Here is a 23,629-nt window from a genome sequence, read left to right as displayed (position 1 = left end):
AGATCTAAAAGCACCCAGTGGATATCCGCTGTGGAAAACCAGTATGGTTTTATTTTTTCATAACTGGAAAAAAACTACTGCAAGCACATAGCTCTGTGTGGGGGTGAGCCATGCCTTCTCTCACAAAGGTCCCCCTTTTGATCTTTTCCTGTGTGTGCATGGCTGGCTGGCTGACATTCTTAGTCATTCAGGTTTCCGTAATAAGTCTATTCACTGCTAGACTGTTAGGTCAAACGCAAATTAATGTGGCTTGAATCAAATTTGTGGAATAGGTGATTGGTTGACATTGACTTTGCAGAGCCAGTTTGGGAAGCGGTCATAAGGAAAAGACCTACAGCTGACTCGAGGCCGTGGTCTGTAGTGCGCGGCTGGTTCATGCCTCGGATCCCTGTACGCGTTTTTCTTTTGGCGTGGGATGGCCATGACACTCACAAACAGAGCCCCATTCCCAGGCTAGCCGCAGCATCGTTTCCGAAAGGATCTCGGCTGGAACAGCGTGTTCCTCTGGCGGCGGGTGAGGGAGGTGCTTCCTCCTGCCTCAGGGCCAGTCTGCATAGTCATCTCTGCCGCCCCGCCGCCAGGAGCCCGCACTGAAGTTCAGGCACCTGCAGATGGTGCCTCCTGCACCTCCTGCACGCCCATCTATGCAACCTCGGACCCAGAAGTGTGAGTCCTAACTTATGTCCCGACCCGGGAGAAGTGTGAGTTCCGAATCATGTCCCGACTTCCAGGAGAAAGAGGGCCTCGGAGTCGAGACATGAGAGGGAAGAGGTAGGAAAGTGACACCGAAGAGGTTGGGCACCAAGACTGTGTGTGAGATGGGAGAGCTGAGGGCAGCGGCTGGGGCTGTGGAACTGACCTCCAGGAGTGTTAAGAGGACGATGACTAAAAGTGAAGGGCTGAGGGGTGGGTTCCTGGGCCACAGTTGGGAACTCTAGGCTAAAGCCACCTAGCCCTGGAAAGGGGAGCCCGTGGTGGGCGCCGTAAGAAATGTGTCTATTCTTTCCAGATTAATCTGCTGCACTGGACCAAGGTGGAAGCATTCCCAGCATTCCGTGTCTTGGGTGGGAGCCAGAGGCAGAATTGAACAACTCCTGGTTATTCAGTTAGAGATAACAGAACCTGCAGATGGCGGAGCCCACACACTCAAAAACACACACAAACACACACAACTAAATGGACACACACAGATACAATGACACACAGCCACACAAACCTACACTACTACACATTCATACAGACACACAACCACACATACACACAAAACACCCACCACAGACACACACAAACACCCACACCCACACATCCACACACACAAACACACCCACACATACACAGACACACCCACATAGCCACACAAACGGACACACACAGATACAATGACACAGTCACACAAACCCACACAACACATTCACACACACACGACACAACTGCACATACACAAACACACAAAACACACCCACACATACACACACAGACACACTCACACCCCCCCACACCCACATGCACACTCACAAACACAAAACACACACATCCACAGACACACACAAACACACCCACACATCCACACACAAACGCACAAAGCACACCCACACAGACTCACACTCACAAACACCACACCCACACATCCACACACAGACACAAACACACCCACATACACACACACCCACACATCCACACACACACAAAACACACCCACACACACACAAACACCCACTGCCACCCATCCACACACAGACACACAAATACACCCACACATACACACACAAACACACCCACAAACACAAAACACACCTACACATCCACACACAGACATCCACACAGACACACACAAACACAAATGAACACACACATAAATCACACACAGTCACACGAACCCATACAACCGCATTCACACACAAACGCCCACACATACACACAAAACATCCACACACACACAAAACACGTCCACATATCCACACACAGACACACAAACACAAAACACACCCACACATTCATACAAACACATGCCCACACATCTACACACGCAAACATACAAACACAAAAAACACACCCACACATCCACAAACACACCCACACATCCACACCACACCACAAAAACATACCCACACATAAGCACAGACACACACCCACACACAAAACACACCCACACATACACATACACTCACAAACATAAAACACTCCCACACATCCACACACAGACACACAAATGCACAAAACACCCCCCACACACACAAACACACACGTACCCACACATACACACAGACACACACTTAGAAACACACAAAACACACCCACACATACACACACACCAAATACACCCACACATCCACACACAAACACACAAAACACACCCACACATCCACACACACACAAACACACACCCACACAAACACACAGACACAAACACATCCACACATACCCACACATACACACAGACACACAAACACAACCACACACACGGACACACACAGATACAATCACACACAGTCACACAGACACACACAATAACACATAACCACACACACGGACGCACACAGATACAATCACACACAGTCACACGAACCCACACAATCACACATTCACACAGACACGCATAAACACACAACCACACATACACACACAGACACAAGCACACATGACCACATGTTCACACAAACACACATACACACAACCACAGTCACACAAACACACAACCACACAGACACACACATATGCGCAACGAAACACAGTCACACACAGTTACCGTCATACAAACACACAAAACTACACACAACCACACACACTAACACTCATACAACCACACATTTACACAACCACACAAACGTGCACAGACACACACTTACACACCGCACACTCATGCACACAGTCACACAAACACAATCATACAACCACACACATCACACAATACACACACAGACACATGCACACAGTCACACAAACACAACTCTGTGCACACACACACAAACACAGCCACACAAACACACAAAAACATAGCTCACACAGACACACACACACAAATGAGATTCATTGTGAACATTAATAATCTGCAGCAAAGCAAAACGTTCCAGACATCTTTTCAAGATGAAAGAGAGAAGGATTCTGAAAACTCTGTAGGGAGTGAAGTGTGGAAGCTCATTGTTACTACATTTAAGACATGTAAGATAAAGATATATCTTTATTTAGTCCCCTCTCTTTATCTTTTCATTTAAACGAGCATAGGACTTGGCTAAAAAGGCTTTAATCAGTTTATTCCTGTCGTTGGTCCCACCTCCCCTGACCCCCGCTGACTTTTCTTCTCAACCATGAATTCTCCCATCTTAATGATTTTAGGGATTGGACCTTGAGGGTCCAATTTTTTTACCTTTTTTAAAAAAACTATAATTTAAGTTCTGGGATACACGTGCAGAAGGTGCAGGTTTGTTACATAGGTAGTGCCATGGTGGTTTGCTGCACCCATCAACCCGTCATCTACATTAGGTATTTCTCCTAATGCTATCCCTCCCCTAGTCCCCACCCCACGACAGGCCCTGGTGTGTGATGTTCCCCTCCCTGTGTCCATGTGTTCTCATTGTTTCAACTCCCACTTATGAGTGAGAACATGTGGTGTTTGGTTTTCTGCTCCTGTGTTAGTTTGCTGAGAATGATGGTTTCCAGCTTCATCCATGTCTCTGCAAAGGACATGAACTCATCATTTTTTATGGCTGCATAGTATTCCATGGTGTATATGTGCAACATTTTCTTTATCCAGCCTATCATTGATGGGAATTTGGGTTGGTTCCAAGTCTTTGCTATTGTGACTAGTGCTGCAGTAAACATACGTGGTGTGCATGTGTCTTTATGGTAGAATGATTTATAGTCCTTCGGGTATATACCCAGTAATGAGATTGCTGGATCAAATGGTATTTCTGGTTCCAGATCCCTGAGGAATCGCCACACTTTCTTCCACAATGGTTGAACTAGTTTACACTCCCACCAACAGTGTAAAAGCTTTTCTGTTTCTCCAGAAAGGTTTCTGTGTCTCCATCTCAGCACTTCCTACATCCTTGTGTAAGTCTCTTCTTTTAGGGGTCTCCTGCACCAGGCTGTAAGCTCCTTGCAGGCAGGGACACTGTCTTATTTATTTTATAGACCCTGTGCCCAGTGCTTGGCATATAGGAGAGAGATGTCACATGTTTATCTGCTTGGTACCAACATGAAGACAGTACCCATGGCTTTGCTCAAACATTTGGTGAAACGTGGAATCCAGGTGCTCATTACTTCCTCCCCACAGGTGTGGCTCGTGGTGGCCCAGCCCCTTAGAGCTCTGGAGGCCATCCTGCAGCTGCTCTTCAGATGATACTTATATTTTTCTCCTGCAAAACAGCTCGCAACAAATAGTTCATTGTGCTTTCTGATTTCAGCTTTCCAGATATCTGTATGCACAGAAAACACAGATTCCCTCCAGTTTCTGACAGAATATCTCCATCTAAGCTTAAGCTTTCAAAGCTTTCCATCCTTGGGTACTGCCCATTGAGTAGACGTAGGTGGGATAATCTTTGTCTCCCTTACCTACATCTCTCAGTGGGGTGTGGCCCAGCAGATACAGGCAGAGGAATGGGATAGCAGAAGTAGAGGTAATTCAACTAGCCCCAGTTCTTCCATGCTAAGTGGGAAGGAATGTGGCAGAGTGGGGAAAGGACATGTTTTGATAACAGAAAGACTTGATATGAGTCCCTGTCCTGCCATAGACCTGCTGTGGGACACTGGGCAAATTATTCATCTTCTCTGAGCCTCAGGTTTCTCATCTGTAAAATGGGGATAATAGTACCCAACTCAGGATTGTTGTAGAAGTTAGAGGTAATTTTTTGTAAAAGCATGGTCACAACTATGTTAAATCTCACATGGCCCCCCTCACACACACACACATATGCATGCATGGAGAAGGCTAGAGAAACAGACAGACAGAGAAGAAATTCTGGAAATAAAACACCAACATGTTAACAATGGTCATAGGTACGTAATGGAATAAACCGTGATTTTTTCCCCCTTTGTCCGCTTTTTGGTATATTTAACTATTTTTTTTTGCATGAACATATCTTGACTTTATAATTAGGAAAATAGGAAATAAACTTAAAGGCATAAAATAGGAAAAAAGAAATAATATGCATTAAGTATCAGGCATAAGTTGGCACTCGGTAAATGGTAGCTATTTTCACTAATTAGTTATTATGCCTAATAATAATAATTAGAACTAATGATTTCCTCAGGGACCAAAGGTTGTGGATTAGTCTGTAGGTGGTGGTTGATGACTCAGAGCTCCCTTCCCAGTGAGGGGGAGTTCTGGGTTCACTTCCAACTGGGGCCACCCTTCACGGCCTTCCTGATCCTTCTGCAACCCCCTGACTGCCAGACCTGACACTGCTCCCACAGCAGCCTCCTTCCCCACTCAAAGCAGTCCAGCAACAGAACTCCCAGTGGCCACGACAATGGGGACCTCACTTCCGGGCAGGCAGAGGTATTTTCCAGGGAGGAGCTTCTCTTCCATGGAGAATGTGGCGGGACATTGCCATCCCTCTGTGGATGGCAGGTCATTCATTCACGGGGACAGTAAGAGTAAACTTCCTTCTGTTTGGGTTGCAGAAAAGGTTCTTGGTATGGTCTGGCTGTGTCCCTACCCAAATCTCATCTTGAATTGTAGGTCCCATAATTCCCACGTGTTGTGGGAGAGACCCAGTGGGAGATAATTGAATCATGGGGGCAGTTTCCCCCATACAGTTCTTGTGGTAGTGAATCAGTTTCACGAAATCTGATGGTTTTATAAGGGGGAAACCCCTTTCACTTGACTCTCATTCTCTCTTGCCACCACTTAAGAAGTGCCTTTTGCCTTCTACCACGATTGTGAGCCGTCCCCATCCATGTGGAATTGTGAGTCCATTAAACCTATTTTTCCTCTCAGTCTTAGGTATGCCTTTATCAGAAGCATGAAAATGGAGTAATACAGTTTCCCAGTAAGAGTTTCCAATGTCTAAAATGAACTTGATGCTGCTGATTGGAAGATTATATATATATATACACACACATATATATACATATATGTGTGTGTATATATATGTGTGCGTGTATATATGTATATATATATAAAGGTAGAAGGAGACGTTTTTAACTTTCATAATCGATAGATATTATCATCACTACATATATAGTTTATATATAGGTTTTATATATATTTTATATATTTTAAATATATATTTATATATAAAACCTTTATATAGGTTTTAGATTATAGTGATATTATCTCATATATATGAGATATATAAGATATGTATATCTCATATATATGTGTATATATATAATCATCATATATATGTGTATATATATATATACACACACATATGTGTATATATATATACACATATATATATGATGATAATGGTGAGGATTTAGCGCAGGTGAGAATCTTAGACTAAACCCTCAAATCCTTTAGGGTCCAACATGTTCAACCAGAGAGAATTGAAATTGTGCATAAAGGAAAGAGAAGGTGAAATTCCTATGTGGCTGAGTGACTGTGAGCAAGTTAGACAACCTCTCTGAGCCTGTATCCTCAGGTATAAAATGAGGGATCTGCACAGTTGGTCCTTGAAATCCCTGAAAGTTCTCAAATCCGTGACACGATGATTATAGATACAGTCAGTTCTGCGAAGAAAGTGAACTTGGACGTTTTCTGTGCTCAGTGAGCATGCTGCCAAAATGTGATGGATAAGACAGGAAAGGACAGGAATTTTTTCTGGGGCCGACACTTACCGGCTGGCCCCAGAGATGACAAATTATGGAAGGACTTCAGCTGGTGGCTTCTAAACAAAGGCAGCAGATCTTCCTAAATCGTTGTGATCCCGCTGTTGCATCAGAGGCTAGCACTGAACTGCTAGTGTTAAATGCCTGCCCTGTGCCAGGCACGGTGGCAGATGTTGTACCTATCGTATGTGATCTCTGATCCTCGGGCAACCCTGCAGGAGTGGCATTGCCATTGTTTCAGGTTGAAGCAGAGGAGACTCTCGAGGTTGCTCGTGTTTTTCAGTAGATACTTTCTGTGCAGCTGTGATGTGCTCAGTGAACAGCGCTGAGAATCCCAGTGTGAGCGAGGTCTTCCTGCCCTGGTGGAGCTGGCAGTTTAGAACAGCTAGAGATGAGTTCAAGGACGATTGTAACATAGCGTGAAAAGGGCTTCAAAAGGGGTTAAAAACAGGGTGTCATGGGAGCCTAGTGAAGGGGGCCCCACAAGCCAGCAGAAGGGTAGGGCAAGGTGGAAGGAATGAAGTTCCAGGCAGAGGCCAGGTTCACACAAAGGCTTAGGGTCTTTGTCTATCAGACAGCAGGAGGGCTTAGGGGGCAGGGCAGTGTGGCTGGAGCTTAAATAGGACTGTGGTCTGAGATGGGGCCAGAGAGGGACCCAAAGTCAAGGGCTTGACCAGGCCAGAGAGTTTAGACTTCACTCTGTAGGCAGAGAAGAGCCAGTCATTCATGCATTCATGCACCCATTCATGCATTCATGCACCCAGGCAGTGTTTATTGAGCACTTACTCTGCACCAGGATGGAGTCAGAAGTGCACAAGACTGTCAACAATCCCGCCTTTGTGAACTGCCATTATTGATGGGAGGTGGAGGATGAGAGGACAGGAGATGGAAAATAAACAAAATAAATGAGTAAAATCTATACTGTGATGAGTGGTGATGAGCGCTATGGAGAAAATGAAGCAGGGAGAGCTCTGGAGGGCTGGAAAGAGTGTGGGCTGCACTTGTAAGCAGAGTGGTTGGGGGAGGCCTGCCTGAGAAGGGCACACTTGGACACACACTTGAAGGAAATGAGGGAGTGAGCCAGGGACAGGCTTGGGGTTTTGGCTATGACATGAAGGACACATTGAAAGCGGAGGTTGTGAGCCAGGAAACTGGTGAAGAGGCTGTTGAAGTTCGGGTGACCCATGATGAGGTGACAAGTGATGGCAGAGATGTGTGTGAACTGCAGTGACAGGAGGGATAGGACTTGGCTGGCTTGATGCTTGTGAGGGGAGGGAGAATGAATCTCTTCTCTCTGGTTTCTGGCCCAGACACTGGATGGATGGGGACTCCCTCCTCTGTGTCAGGAACAAAGCTGGAGGCTCAGAATTGGGGTAGAAAAATGACTAACTGAAAAGTAACTTGCCTGTGTACACCTTGTTCATAGCAGCATTATTCACAATGTCCATGAATGAATGAATAAACAGACTCAGCCTTTAAAAGGAAGGATATTCTGACACATGCTACAGCATGGACGAACCCTTAGGACATTATGCTAAGTGAAATAAGCCAGATACACAGGACAAACACTATATGATTCCACTTTCCTCCCCGGCACCACCCCCCGCCCCGCCCAAGATGGAGTCTTGCTCTGTTGCCCAGGCTGGAGTGCAGTGGTGCGATCTTGGCTCACTGCAACTTCCGCCTCCCGAGTTTAAGAGATTCTCCTGCCTCAGCCTCCAGAGTAGCTGGAATTACAGGCAAACCCCCACAAGCCCTGCCGATTTTTGTATTTTTAGTAGAGACGGGGTTTCACCATGTTGGCCAGGCTGGTCTCAAACTCCTGACCCCAAAGTGCTGGGATTACAGGTGTGAGCCACTGCACCTGGCCATGATTCCACTTGTATCAGGCACCTAGAGTAGTCAAATTCATACAGTCAGAAAGTAGAGTGGTGGTTGCTGGGGGTGATGTGGGGGAGTCAAGAGTTATTGTTTGATAGGGACAGAGTTTCAGGGGAGGACGATGAGAAAAGTTCTGGAGATGGAAGGTGATGATGGCTGCACAGCAATGAACGTACATCATGCTACTGAATTATACACTTAAAATAATTAAAATGGTAAATTGTATATTATATGTATTTTTCCAAAAATTAAAAACGTACTCCAAGTAATTTGCCCAAAATCACATAGTGAGCAAATCCAGCCCAACTCCAGAGCTCCTCGTGCACCTCCAGCCTCTTATTCTGAGCTCTCTCTGTCTCTCACTATTCCCTCCCTGTCTTCTAGGCTGGCTTTGATTACTTGGTAAAATTATTTCACTTCTCTGGGCCTATTTTTCCCCATCTGTAAAGTAGAGATACCTCATAGGGTTGTTGTGAGAATTAAATGAATCCATGCACCTAACATGCCTGCCACAGAGTAAACTCACGATGTATTAGTTATTATTACTATTCTAATGTCAGAACAACCCAATCCAGGTAAAACAGCACAGACCTGGACTAAAATCCACGCTCTAGCACTTGGGAGCTATGTGTCCTTGGGCAAAGCACTGAACCAGCTTAAGCCTCAGTTTCTACCTATTATCAAGCGCTATCTGGGCTGATAGTTCCTGCCTGGGAGGGCTGAGAGCAGGACTAAATTGGACCTGTGTCCGAGGCCCCCAGTCCAGTGCCTGCATGTCAGCCACAACCTCCAGTCCATAGCGGCTGTTACTGTGTGGACACAGGATCACAGTTATGTAAGAAAAAATTCACATAGTGACCTGACATCTTTTTCTACTTCCATGCCATTTAATAGGCAGAAATAGCACCTCCCTGCTCGTAGTTGAGGTATTTGAAGATCCTGAAGCCATACCTTTGTGCAGGCTTCAGTAATGTGTCTGTGTCTGATTTATTCGTTTTACAAAGGGGACTGATTCTAAGTAACTAAGCCAAGTCTAAGTAACATTGACTGATTCCCTGCTCCGGGCCTGGCCCCATGCTTTTGCTGAAGAGTCAGAAATGAGTCAGACACAGCCCCTGTCTGCAAAGAGCTGATACTGGCCCAAAGAAGAGCCAAGAACATCGTCCCAGCAAACTGCACTAGGAGTGCAGAAACCCGGGTTCTTTCTTGAGCCCTAAAACCTAAGTGCCAGGACACCTTGAACAAGCCACACCTCCCATCTCCAGAACTTGTCTACATGCAGAATGAGGACCTTGAGCTTGCTGGTCTCTATGGCTTGAAGCTATTTCCTCTTCACATGTGTTGACTCCTTTGCCCAGTGCTCTCTGGGAGCAGTCTGCAGGGCACAGGATAATTAGGGGAGGTTATACCAGAGCCACTGCCTTCTGAGCTATAAAGACCTGGCGTTGGGACCTTCTCGGACAGCCAGGGTGGGCTTAACCCTGTGGCATCCTGGGATCCCAGCAGCGGTCTGGTGAGGAAGGGGAGGGGGATAGAGCCAGGAACTGGAGAGGGGACCTGGGCCAAGGCTGCAGGCCAGTGTCCCACCTGGATGAGCAAAGAGGGATTGAGAGTGGAGGCTCCAATAGCCAGGGCAGCTTCGGGCTAACTGGGCTCCTGGGGCCAGGAAGCTGACTCACTCCAGACCCCTACTGGGTGCTGGGGCTGCCTGGGGGCCCCCAAGCAGTTCAGGCCTGACTCCCAAGCAGCACACCAGACACCAGATGTATTCCAGACTTGATCTGTGTGCCGAGGGAAGGAGCTCACATCCCACTCCTCCCCTGGGAGGAAGGACGGGGGACAGCTTGCTGCGGGGGAGGCACTTTCTTCATGGGGGATCTTGAAGCATTTGCTTCATTGGCCCAAGTTTCCCCTCGCCTGTGGGAAAGTGTCCCAGCTCTCCTTGCTGTGGTTGGCCTTCTGGCCGTCTCTCTATCTCATGCCAAGGCATAGTCTGCTCATCTCACGCGGGACACCGCACTACTGCTTTCTTATCTCAGGCCGGAATTGAGTCGAAGCCGGCAGAGCTGAGCTGAGATCCTGGGATCATTGGTATGCGTACTGGCATCGCGATTCCTAGTCAAACTCTCGGTAGCCAACCCAAGTCGATTAACGTGGGGAAGAGAAATTGCAGGTTATCATTCAACCACCACCGCCATCCATATGCATGAAGCCTGGGGACCTGACTCCCTTGCAGAATGAAGCATAACCTTTAGAGGTACCAATTTCACAGAAATCACCACCGCTACCTCCACCCACTCTCACCGCCTACCTGCAAGCCAGAATGAGTGTTGCTTTAGCTCTGTGGCAGCAAAGGAAGCCGCTTGGGCTGCCCACATGCCATATATGTTCTCAAAGAGTTTGATGGGCTTCTGCCACTTAAGAAATTGGTCACATTTAGAGATATTCAGCTTCAGTGAACATGTCATGGCTGTATATAGGAAAAACATACTATTATCTCTAGAGCTTGCCTGAAACAATAGGCTTGTTCCTGAAACAGATGTTTTGTGAAACCCACCGTGACAGGCTCATCATCTTGGGCTGGAGATGGGCCAGTACTTAGTTACCAGCCTCACAAGGACACCAACATCTCTGCTGGCTGCCCGTTCATCCCACACAGCTGGGCTCAGAGGGAGATACTCCCTGTGGCTCCTCCTTCTGGCTCATGGGTTCTGAAGTTAAACATTTTACGAGCTTGAGAATGTAGACAGAGGCAGTCAGCCAGGTGTGCCTTGGGAAAGAAGTTTCCAGGATATTGACTGAGAATGTTTTAGTGCTGTTCAGCTAGCATCTATTGAGGGCCTACTGTGCACCAGGCACTATTCTAGTTGCTTCCAGTTACATGATCTCACAGTAACCCCCAAGGGTACCTAGGTTGGACATAAGGACACTGGACTCTTACATCAGTTTCCTAGGGCTGCCTAACAAGTTACCTCAAACTGTGTGACTTAGAATAACAGAAATGTCTTCTTTCACAGTGCTGGAGGCCAGAAGTCTGAGAGCAGGGTGTCTGCAGGGCCATGCCCCCTCCAAAGCTCTAGAGGAGAATCCTTCCTTGCCTCTTCCAGCGTTTGGTAGCTCTTGGCCAGGTAGCATGACTCCAGCCTCTGCCCTCGGCTTCCCATGGCCTTCTCCTCTGTGTATGCCTGCATCAAATCTCCCTTTATCTCTCTCCTATAAGAACATCTGTCCCCAGATTTAGGGCTTTCTCTAAATCCAGAATGATCTTGGGATCCTTAATTATATCTGCAAAGACTCTTTTTTTCCAGAAAAGGTCACATTCACAGGTTTCAGGGGTTAGGACTTGGATATATCTTCTGGGGGACAGTGTTCAGCTCACTGCAGCCTTCCAGCTGTTACCTGATGGTTCCCCCAAAGTCACATATGGAGAAGGGGTCTCAGTAGGCATGGAACCCAGGCTGGTCAGCTCCGAGCTAAGACACTCTATGGAGCTTTGATCAGGTGGCACTCACCAGGTGCTGCAAGGCAGGCCTTGGTGTCAGTGCTGAGATATAAACATGAAGTGATGGGCCCTGTTCTTAAGAAAGTTATAGGCTGGGCATGGTGGCTCATGCCTGTAATCCCAGCACTTTGGGAGTCCAAGGCAGAAGGTTTGCTTGAGCCCAGGAGTTAGAGGCCAGCCTGGCCAACATAAAGAAACTCTGTCTCTACTAAAGATACCAAAACTAGGCAGGAGTGGTGAACAATGCCTTTAGTCCCAGCTACTTGAGAGGCTAAGGCAAGAGGATTGCAGGAGGCCAGGAGTTTGGGGCTGCCATGAGCCATAATCACACCATTGCACTCTAGCATGTGCAACAGAGTGAAACCCTGTCTCAAAGAAAGAAAAGAAAGAAAGAAAGAAAAAGAGCTGTGGCTGGGTGGGAAGGAGCTATGCATATTGGTTCAGAGTGAGAGTTTTGAGTCCAGCCAATCCAGAATCATAAGCCGGCTTTGCCACTTCTAAGCTGGATGACCTTGGGCAAATTATGCCATTTTTCTGTGTCTCATAGGGAAACAATCTCTTATGGAAACTGGGGATCATATGAAGAAGAATCCTAACCTCAAAGGGGTCGTGGTGAGAATCAAATGAGAGGATGTGCTTAGCACACAGGTGGCCAAGCAGCGAGAGCCCCAGCATCCTGACTCCAAGCCTTTGTGGTTAACCACTGTTCACTGCTTTCCACTTGCTAGGTTGCCCCAGAATATTTGAATCAGAGCCTCCAAATGGAAAACGGACAGTGGAAGACTTCTGTACAAGTCCCCAGAAACCAGGCTGAGGAAGAGGGAGAATCTGAAGCTGACTTCAGGGTTTTGAGCTTGGCTCACTGGGGGGATGAAGTTGCCAGTAACAACATGGAAATAGCAAGAAGCAGGTTCAAGGGGATGTATTATCTTCATCCTGGAACATTGGACTACTGAGATGCAAGTGGGCTATCTGGGTGGATTTTCTGGCAGGCGTTGGACTTCCAGAAAATGATTCGTCAAAGCTACACGAAGACTAAGAGTGTGGGAAATAATTGATCCCATCTGGGCAAATTCAAGTGTTTTCCTGGGTGAAGACTTCTGGGGGCAGAGAGCAAACTAGAAAACAGAAAACAGAAGTGGGTACTCATGGGTTTGTGGACGCAGCATTCAGTTTTCTTGCCTGCAGAGTGGGTGCCTTGCTTTATTCTTCCCAAGCTGCTGTTGAGGCTGCATTAGGTCAGGAGGGGGAAATTGCCCTGTAGATTGTGCCCTGAGCTGTGGCGAGAGGCAGCAGACAGTAGCATCAACCCCAGTCTCCCAAATGCTGAGCAGGACAGGAAAGGTACAAGTGAAGCGCCCCCTGTCTCTGTGTCGTAGCTGAGAAATTAATAATTGTTTCCTCTTCTGGTTTGAACTGGCCTTTTGAATAGGCTCTAAATTTGTTCATAATCGCCAAAGAAACGACACAATGAAAACTGGAATTTCTCCATTCCCTGGCAAGGGGTGTGCATTTTTTGCAGTGGTTTTTTTTTTTTTTTTTTTTTTGTAAAAGCGGGTGTTTTTATACTTCTCTCCCGAGCATTGTGGAGCGGTTCTGCTGCCCCTCATCCCTGGACCACCACCTCCCACACATCCCCCTTGCCCTCTCCCTCTCCCGCGTGTGTGTTTGGCAGGACGGGGTAGGTCAGTGGATGTTGCCATGACAACTGAGAAAGAGACAGCTCTGACTTCAGCTCCGCGCTTGTTAGTAGGGAAACTAAAAGAGTCGCTTTTGTTTTCTTTCTTGGGGGCTGGGATGCCCACCACATTCCTGTTGGCATGGAAACCTCTGGCTCCCACCGGGTGAGTCGGTCAAGTGGGGTAATAATTGATTTGAATGGGTGTTGGGAGAGGCTACTGTGAAGAGGCAGGACCCGGTGGGTCTGGCCATTGTGTCGCCATAAACACACTGCTCCTTAGGGCTGTCCCTCTGGGAGGGGGAGGTGGATGGGGACGGCAGCCTCTAGACCCCAGTCTGTGCATCTGCATATCTCTGGGATCTTTAAGCCATCTTGTGTCGAGGACCAGTGATGTGTCTGGCATTCTCCCAAGTTCTTTACATTTGGTATTCCACTTCGTGCTCACTAAAGCCGTGTGGGTTTGGTGCTGTCACCACTTTGCAAATGAGGAAACTGATGCTCAGTGAGGTTAAGTACCTTCCCCAAAGTCAGTCAGCCAGGAAGTGGCAGTGTCAGAGCTGAAGCCCAGGCCTGCGTGATTCATCTTCCCTGCAGCTCTCGCCACTCTGCTGCCTGCCTTAACCTTGTGCTTGAACTTACACAGTCTCTCTAGAGTCTCCAGAGCCATCGGGGAGGCATCATCTAAAAACTGTACCTTGATAACTAAACATTTAGTACTTCTGTGAGAAACACCACTGCAAACTGTCTGGATGTCTGCTTGGGGAATTGCGCAGTGACAAGAGAAATTAAATACTTTAATGGATTTTGACAACAGCTCTATGTTCAGGGAATTCAAATTGCATAAAGTAAAAAGTTAGACTTTCTCTCTGGACCTGACTGCTAATAGGCATGCCTCATTTATTAGTTGGATTTAAAAAAAAAAAATCTAATCTTGATAGGACCAAAGCTCTTTGAGGAAAGAATGTAATGGGTCGAAGGAGGCCGCGAAGTCTTCCTGGAGGAGGTGGGGCTTGAGTTGACCCAACATCCCTGGCTACGGAGTTGGTACTCAGTAAATATATGTCAAAGGAGTCATATAACAGCTACCATTTCTTTTGTACTTACGATGTTCCAACCAGGGTGCCAGCCCCTTGTTTATACCAGCCCATCAAGTCCCTCAACACCTCTGGAGAGTGGATTTTATCGTCCATCTCCATTTTACAGAAGAGAGCCAGAGGCTTAGTGTTGATGCCCGTTTCCTAAGGCCACACAATTGGTAAGGGGTGGAATCACAGTGACCGTTATTCTCATCACCATAAATTATTAATATGGTATTTTTGCCCTAAAGATGGGTTTATAGACCCATAAGCTGAAAAATGACACCCAAAAGTCATCTTGCCCATTTTCTTGTCTTCAGGCAAAATTACTCCAAATTCTTCATGTTCTCTGTCTTAAAGAATACTTTACTTACACAGTCATGTATCAGCATGTCTTTTTTGTATCACCTATTAGATGTACAGTACTGCCAGAGGAACAAAAATGGATTCTATTTCTGGCAAACTCAGAGTCTATCAGGAAAAAGAAGCCACAAACTTAAATGACTGTGATTTAAATTTAGAAAATGATAAATTCCACTATGAAGTACTGTGGGAATCAGGAAGAGAGTATTTCTGAGTGGGAAGGATCCAGGAAGGCTGTGGGCTGCTGTCTAGAGTGAGCTTGGAAGAATGAGCAGGATTTGGACCTGGCTGTCGTGAAGGGGTGGGCAGGACAGAGGCATCCCAGACACAGAGAGGTGGCACGAGGTACAGGCCATCGCGTTTGTGAATAAGATCGCCCAGGAAGACTGTGGGCAGGGAGCAGGTCAAGGACAGGGGCTTAGAGGACCACCTACTACTAAGGGTCCTAGAGGAGGGAAAACAGAGGATGGAAAAACACCACAGAGAGTGCATGGGTGCAGGAGCCAGGAAATGAGAGGTTCAGGAAGACAGTGGTCAGCTTCACTGAATGCTGTGAACAAGTAAGATTGGAGAAAGATTAAGAAGATCAGTGGCAATTAGGAGGTGCATGGTCACCCTTGAGAGAACAGTATGTGGGCAGTGGAGGCAGAAGCCAGTGTGCTCGTGCTGCGGCCAGGAGGGGACCATGCACATGGAAAGACTGCCTCTAGGTCACGCTCTGCCAGGCCAGGGCGCTGACTACAGTCTCCTAGGAGTGGATCAGCAGTGAGCCCCCTTGGCCTAGCCTCCCTGGAAGCCTAGGGTCTTAAGCATCAGACAGGTCCTGGTTACCAGTTGATACTATTTAGAAGGCACGTGACTTTGCGTGTTGTGTTTAACCTGAGCTTAGCTTTGTTTGTTCAGTCACAGCAGCTAACACTTCCTGAGTGCTTGCCACATTCCAGGTATGGCTCTGAATGGATTAGCCCATTTAATTCACACAACAATGCTGGGACACAGGGAGAATTATCATCCCTATTATACAGATAAAGATGTCAAGGCACGAGCAGGATAAGAGACTTTTCAAAGATTATCAGCTAGTTGGGAACAGGAACAGGATTCCAACCCACGCATTCTGGCTCTGGAGGTGCATCTTAATATCTCCATCTTAAGGTCTCTGTGTGGTTTAAGCAGGGTAATTAATGCCTGTTAGAGTCTCTGGCCCAAAGGAGGGGCTCACTAAGAGTGACTCCCTTTTTCCCCTGACCAAATACAAATGCAAGGTCAGGACACCCTTGTCTGAGAAAGGTCTGTGGGGTCTGCCTCGTAAGGCCTCATTCACATCAGTGCAAATCCCATACAGAATGGCATTCAAAAATTGCTTTGGAAAGTGGGATACAAGTCATGAGCTCCTGGCATGATGCTGAGTGAAGCTGGTTTCGTGTTCAACACGTGTACTGCAGGAATTGACCGATGTGCCAGCGCAGGTAAGTGGTGAGAGCCCTCAAGGCAAATCAGTTAGTGATGAGTGAAATTAACGAAGTGTGCAGATTTCATCTGCAATCTGAAGGGGGAGTATCTGACCTGGGATATGCCTACAGAATTACTGAATAAGGGTTCATCGGGTGCTCAGTGTATAGAAGAGAATTAGGATTACCATAGAAAATGAACTGGGTTTAGATGAAATTGAATGCCAAAAAGAAATTACAGTCTAGGCAAAGAATAACTTTTACACATGGTTTCCCCCAACTTATTGTCTGTATTCACGTAGCCCTCTACTTTGGTGCAGAACTGTGTTTAAACACTAAAATGCTTTGTGTTGCAGATAGGCACTGAGTATGTAATTAAAAGGATCCCTTCATTAGCAGAGCTGTACAATGAAAGCTCAAGTTGGCCTTTTCTGCTAATTTTGGAGGTGGTAAAACAGAGGCTAATACAACCACTGATTATAATTGTCATATAGACAGTCTCTTGCTGTTGCCATTAGGAAATTTTTGTTCTCCCAGAGTAGAGAAAGGCTTTTCCCAGGGACTGTGAGAGAACAAGAGGAAAAAAAGATTCATGCTGGCAAGCAGAAGTAGAGGGGTGTGGAAATACAGGGGTAGTGCAGGGGTTTAACATGTGGGCTGTGGAGACACACCACCCAGGTTCCAATCCCAGCCTCCTCGCTTAGGCCACTGACTTAACTTTCCCACGCTTCAGCATCCTCAGGTGTAAACTCCTGTTAGTAACTGTGACTAATTGGATTGTTGTGAGAGTTCACTGAAATAATGACTGTATTCATTGTCAGATATTTTTAAGCACCTACTGTGTACTGTGCTGGGGCTGTAGATATAGTCATAAACCAGGCAGTAATGGTGCCTGCCCTTCTGGGAACTTTCCGTCTAGAAAAGAAATAGGCGTTAAGCAGACAATTACGCAAACAGCCGTTGGAGTGTGATAACTACTCTGAAAAAAAAAATAATGCATACTGTGGGCTTAGCATTGTGCAAGATGCAGACTGAGTTCTCAATAAATTTCTTGATGATGATGATGATGAAATACTAAGTCGGGGAGGTTATAGAGAAAGGAATGGTTGATTCTATCTCCAGAAGCCATGGAAAGCATTTTGGGAAAGGTGAGAGAGAATCTTAAATTTGAAAGATGGGTGTTTTTCTAGTGGATCATTTATAAAACGGAAGGATGTGGATACGGAGGATGAGGGAGGCAGCAACCAGGCCATGCAGACCTGGAATGCGCTCTCAGGCCTGGGGACCTTGTTCACCATGCCTTGGGCAGTTGGTGCAGGCAGGGCTTATACTTTGAAAAATCTTTCTCTGGGTTCCAGAGAAAAGCTAAGCACCAGCCAATTCACCTACGGAAAAGCAGTGGCCAACTATTCAGTAGCTTTAAAGGGGACTCTGAAGTCCTTCAGGCAACAGGCATTCTCCTCCCTTTCTGCCAAGGTGGCTAGAAGAGTCTGAGCTTTTCATTCAGAATTTTGGCCACTCTGGCATTTATGCTCAATAGCTGTGTCATTTTTTTCTTCTTTTTCTTTCTTTTTTCTTTTCTTTTTCTTTTTTTAAACACAGGGTCTTGCTCCATCTCCCAGGCTGGAGTGCAGTGGCACAGCTCACGGCTCACTGCAGCCTTGTTTCCTGGATTCAAGCAATCCTCCCACCTCAGCCTCCCAAGTAGTTAGGACCACAGGTGCGTACCACCAGAGCTGACTAATTTTTAATTTTTTGTAGAGGTGGGGTCTTGTTATGTTGCCCAAGCTGGTCTAGATTCAGGGCTTCAAGCAGTTCTCCCACCTCAGCCTCCCAAAGTGCTAGGATTACAGGAATGAGCCACTTAACTCTCCCTTCTTCTTCACTCTTTTTTATCTCAAAGGCTCTGGATGAGAAGTCCGGGGGCCTTAGCCTGCCTTTGCCACCCCTGTGTGATGCCTCACCTCAAGCCAGTGACTTGGCCCCACTCCCTATGTATTTCAGAAGGAAAATGGCACACGGTCATTGCTAGTGCCCCTTCTAACTCAAAATCTGACTTTTTCTGTACCTGGGCAGCAGCAAAGTTCTCTCTCACGCATTACTTCATCCTCAATAGAGAAGGAGGGTGTCAGAGCAGGTGCAGTGAACTCCCCAGCCAGGCCTGAGAAAATGAGGCACACGTGGAGGGTTTGTTAGGTGGTCTTGGACAGCCTGGAATGAGAGTTTCCCAAGAAGGAGCAGCGGAGGAGCACAAAGTCAATCTAGTGTTTGGTTACATGGGGTGGAGAGTGAGGCAGAAACCCCATATTCTCCTGAGGTCTTAGGGGTGAATACCAGTCTCTCCTACTGAGGGCTGTTGACTAGACAGTGGGCCCCTTGAGATGATGACACTCGTGAGAGAAAGATGTCAGTGGTTATAATCCAAGTGGCAAACAGGTATTGAGGTGCTGTGTCCATCTTCTCTGCTAATCCTAACATCAGTCCTATAGGTTAGGTGCCATTATTATTCCCATTTTATATTAGAGGGAACTAAAGCTTTGAGATTATATGACTTGCCCAAGGTCACACAGCTTGTGAGTGGCAGAGCTGGGATTTCAACCATGCCCTGATCTGCCCGCAAAGCCCAAACTCCAGACCCCCTGCACCACCAGCCCCACAGCCCAGGGAGGAGGAGCCGACTGGAACACCCCTCCTTGGCCTGTGTGCACAAAATGTTTCATTGCCTCTGACCATGCTGCAGGCCCAGCGGGCAAGAGGGACGATGGCGAAGACACGCGCTCCATGCTCGGGGCCGGCAGGGCAGAGAGCCCTGTTGGAAAAGAAGCTTATTGGGAGGTCTTTGTAAAATGAGCTGTCAGCTTCTTCATCCGTAAAATGAGAGGGCCGGGCCCAGTGACCCCAAAAGGCCTTTCCAGCTCTGAAATAGCATGAGTTCTGGGTCTGTGGGAGCCAGGGCATTAGAGTAAGTCCTTATGCTTGTCCTTCAGTTAATGCGTTGCCTGGCCCTGCAGGAAAATGCTCCTGCAGCAACCCCAGGCCTGGCAGCTCTGGGAATCCATCCCCAGGCAGGGAGAGACCTAGTGTGCTGTTGTCGCCATGGGGTCCTTTGTTAATCATATAGTCGACAAACATTACAAACATTACATGTCAGCGATTCGTGGGAGCCCGGAATGTAAAGTAACAGATTGACTTGTTTGGCAAACAAAACGAAGCAGCCAGATGAGCACTGGTACCCTCCAGAGAAGTCACACTGAGGACAGTTACAAGCCCCCCAAGCAGATTCATCTTGATGCTTTGTGGAAAGCCTGTTTTGAGTCCTAAACAATGTGGCCGTCTTGTGCTGGGCGTAGGCTCCATCCTCCTGCTTTAGCCTCACACCACACCATAGAGCCAGAGACTTCTCTCCATTGCAAGGGAGGGGAAAATGAGTTCGGTGAAGTTGTATAACTACATCAAGTGAGCATGATGGCGTGAAAAGCGCCTGGACTTTGAGGTCAAAGCTGAGCCACCTTAGGAAAGTAGGTTAACCTCTCTGAAGCTCACTTTTCTCATCAGTGAAATGGGACCATTTGTAATACCTAATTCATAGGATTCTTGCTAGGGTCAAAGGAGATGTTACAAATAACCAGCCTGACTCTCGAGGTCCTCAGTCAGTGCCTGCCAGCTCCCCGTGTATGGAGGCCGCGTGATGCAGTGGTTAGAAACAAGGATGCTGGTGCCCGCCTGTCTGGGTTTCTGTCTCAGGTTCAAAACATATTGGTTCATATCCTTGTACCTTGGTTTCCTCATCTGTAAAATGGGGATCATATTAATAATAACACTTGCTTCACAGGATTTTATCAAGATTAAATTTCTTTTAATTGCAGTTCCTGGCACATAGTATGTGCAATTAATATCATCGCCATTGTGTTTTGTTGTGTTTTGATGTTTTGTTGCTGTTGATGATGTGTTACGGAGGAAAGTGATCAAGCGAGGTGGAAGTGGCCTGGCCAGGGTTTGTGGGGAGGAAGGGTCATTGCGTGAAGGGGAATAGGTGGGAATAGGCTCAACGTGGGTCTAGGTCTTAGAGGGACTTGGATGGCAGACAGAGCTCTCTTGTTAAGTCCTTTCCTTGTCACTGTGGAAGCCCACGCCTCACCTGTTTTAGAGTCTATCACCTTCCCTTCAAGTCGCCTAGCATCACCCATCAGGCAAATGGAGCCTCTGTGATAGCAGAGATTTATCAAGCAACAGAGCTGGGCTATACAGTAAAGCTTATTTTTGGTGACTTCATCCTCCAGTTCTTTAAATTAGCTGCAGGGCTAATTTAAGGGACTTCTTTGGTGCATGGTTAGCATTTTCTGCAGGAATGCCAACATGATACATGTGTGTTTGGAATCTGCTAGTGACTGAGGGGACTCGCCTTGGTTGAACAGCAGGGAAGGGGACCTGTTTATGTCCCTTTGCCATGCGGCACCATTGCCACCAGGCTGTCCTGCCAAGCCGTGGGGCTGCCTGGGAACGTGATCCAGGGTGTTCTCTCCCCTTTTGTCCCACATGTTCAAGCAGTAATTGCTAAATCTGTGTGTCTAAAGCTCCCTGTCTCTATGCCCATTACAACTGCCCTAGTTTAGGTCTCATTTTCTTTCACCTAGGCCAGTGATTCTTAGACCTTAGGCTGTATCAGAATCACCTGCAGGGCTTACTAAAACAGATTGCCCAGCCCACTCAGAGTTTCTGAGTCAGTAGGTCTGGGGTGAGATCCAAGAATGTACATTACTAACAAGTTATCAGGAGGCACCGATGCTGCTGGGCTGGGGACCACACTTTCAGAACTGTTGACCTAGACCATTCCAGTAGCTTTCTAATACCATCCACCCTTCCCCTCTCAATCCAGAATACGTAGTGCTGGCAGATTTATTCGTTTCCAGCACAGTTTTAATCTTGCCATTCCTCTCCTCAAAATCTACCACATTCTTCTCATTCCCTACACTACTAAGTCCAAGCACCTTTCTCTCACATTCAGGGTTCTGTATGACCTAGACCCACGCTGGCTTGCACATCATCACACTGCCAGGTCACTGTTTATATATGGGTCTTGTCTTCCCTCACGTGGTCACATGCTTCTGGGTGACAGGGACTGTGTCCACCTCACTCTTGTATCTGAGGCCCCTAGGGCATGTGAGTGCTTGGAACATGTTTCATGGATGAATAAATTATTGAAGGAATGTTTAACTAGAGATGGAAATTAACTCGAGCAACTTCTCAGCAACTAGAATTTGACCTTGCTGGATCTACTCCTCTACTTTGTTAATTTCTGGAACTATATACCACTTATACATAAGAAGAAAAGTCTCTGATTTGATTTAAATCAAATTATCACAAAAGCTATATAGTGAACTAAGCATGGGGTATGACATGAGACAGTCCCAAGTGTAAATCCTGATTTCACTACTGACTAGGTGAGCTTGGGAAAGTACTCAGCCTCTCTGGGCCTGTTTCCTAATCTGTAAAATGGGAATCGTTTCCACCTACATTGTAGAATTGTTATGAGAAACAAATGAAGTAATATAGGTAAGTGGCTTGGAGCAATGTTTGACGTGTAGTAGTATTTACCTTGATAAATGGTGATTTTTAACAGTTAACTTTCCAGGCAAAATAGAGATATGTGGTTTTTCACAAGTTTCAATGAAAAAGAATTCCATTTTATTTGAAAAATGCTAACAGATAAAACATTCCAGAACTCTTTCACCTATTTTAATGAATCAAGGATATACCAAATTCAATTTTTTAAAAAAATTATCCCAAAGGACTAGTCAGCTTGATTTATATTTTCTTTACCAGTCACATTTATTTCATAAGCCCGACATTTCCATTAAAATGCTATTAAGTAAAAACAGGATCTTACATATTTGTGATGGCTTGGATCTCAACGTGATCATTGGAATTATCTCCAGCAAAGATACCATTTCTCATTGTTTCATTTCCTCTTACATATCAGCTATATCTTTAGTGCCTTCTTTCAGCTGAGTAAAACCACCTCCCTCTGAATTTGTGGTTGAGTCCATGAAAATGATATCTCTGGCTTTGAAGACTCTTTTCATCATGAGGTTATTAATTGGGATTCAGGAAGGATGGGACATCGTAGTCATCCACTAAATACAGCAACCCTTGAAAGAAATTTGAAAGGCTGTCGCTAGAAGAAAAAACAGACTCATTCTGCAAGGCTCTGGAGACAGGATGGGAGGCAGGAGTTGGACCCTGGAGAAAGACATTTGCTGGTTACCATTGGGAACACCTTTCCACTCTAAGGCGTCCCAGAGGTGGTGGGGTTCCCATCACCAGGGCAACCCCAGCTAAGCCGGCGACCCTGGATGATGTGCTGATCAAATGACCTTATCTCTCTGGATTTAAATTTCTTCTCTAGAATCATTTAAAAAATGTTCTGTAACTAGATAGTGGTGACAGTTACACAACAATGTGAATGCCTGAAACACCACTGAATTGTCCACTTGAAAATGGTTAAAACGGTGAGCTTTATGTTCATTATACTATGATAAAATAATAAATGACATCGTTGGACAGAGTGATCTCCAAAGCCACCTATAGCTATAAGATTTTATGCTTCCTGGCTAACAAGGTGAATCCCCGTCTCTACCAAATATACAAAAAAGAAAAAAAAATTAGCCAGACATAGTGGCACATGCCTGTAGTTCCAGCTACTTGGGAGGCTGAGACAAGAGATTTGCTTGAACCCGGGAGGCAGAGGTTGCAGTGAGCCGAGATCACACCACTGCACTGCAGCCTGGGTGACAGAACAAGTCTCTGTCTCAAAAAAAAAAAAAAAAAAAAAAAATTTATGCCTCTGAGAGGGAGCACATCACTCAGGGGACTGATCACTGACTCTATTTAGTCAAATGACAGA

The 23,629-nt window shown here is 46.4% G+C and overlaps 1 protein-coding gene and 1 long non-coding RNA gene across 4 annotated transcripts in view; both read left to right on the top strand.

Annotated features, from left to right (window-relative positions):
- Positions 1–13,644, top strand: part of LOC100581815 — an 83,414-nt gene extending 69,770 nt beyond the window's left edge. The window contains exon 2 of the long non-coding RNA XR_121650.2: positions 12,705–13,644. This is a non-coding gene — a long non-coding RNA (uncharacterized LOC100581815). The remainder of the gene's footprint in view (positions 1–12,704) is intronic.
- TTLL11 (tubulin tyrosine ligase like 11) overlaps positions 1–23,629 on the top strand; it is a 288,007-nt gene that overhangs the window by 205,364 nt on the left and 59,014 nt on the right. The window lies entirely within an intron of this gene.

This window comes from Nomascus leucogenys, chromosome 8, assembly GCF_006542625.1.
Source record: "Nomascus leucogenys isolate Asia chromosome 8, Asia_NLE_v1, whole genome shotgun sequence".
Classification (NCBI taxonomy): domain Eukaryota; kingdom Metazoa; phylum Chordata; class Mammalia; order Primates; family Hylobatidae; genus Nomascus; species Nomascus leucogenys.
Note: the sequence above shows the minus strand (reverse complement) of the source record. Positions and strands in the feature narration are given on the sequence as shown.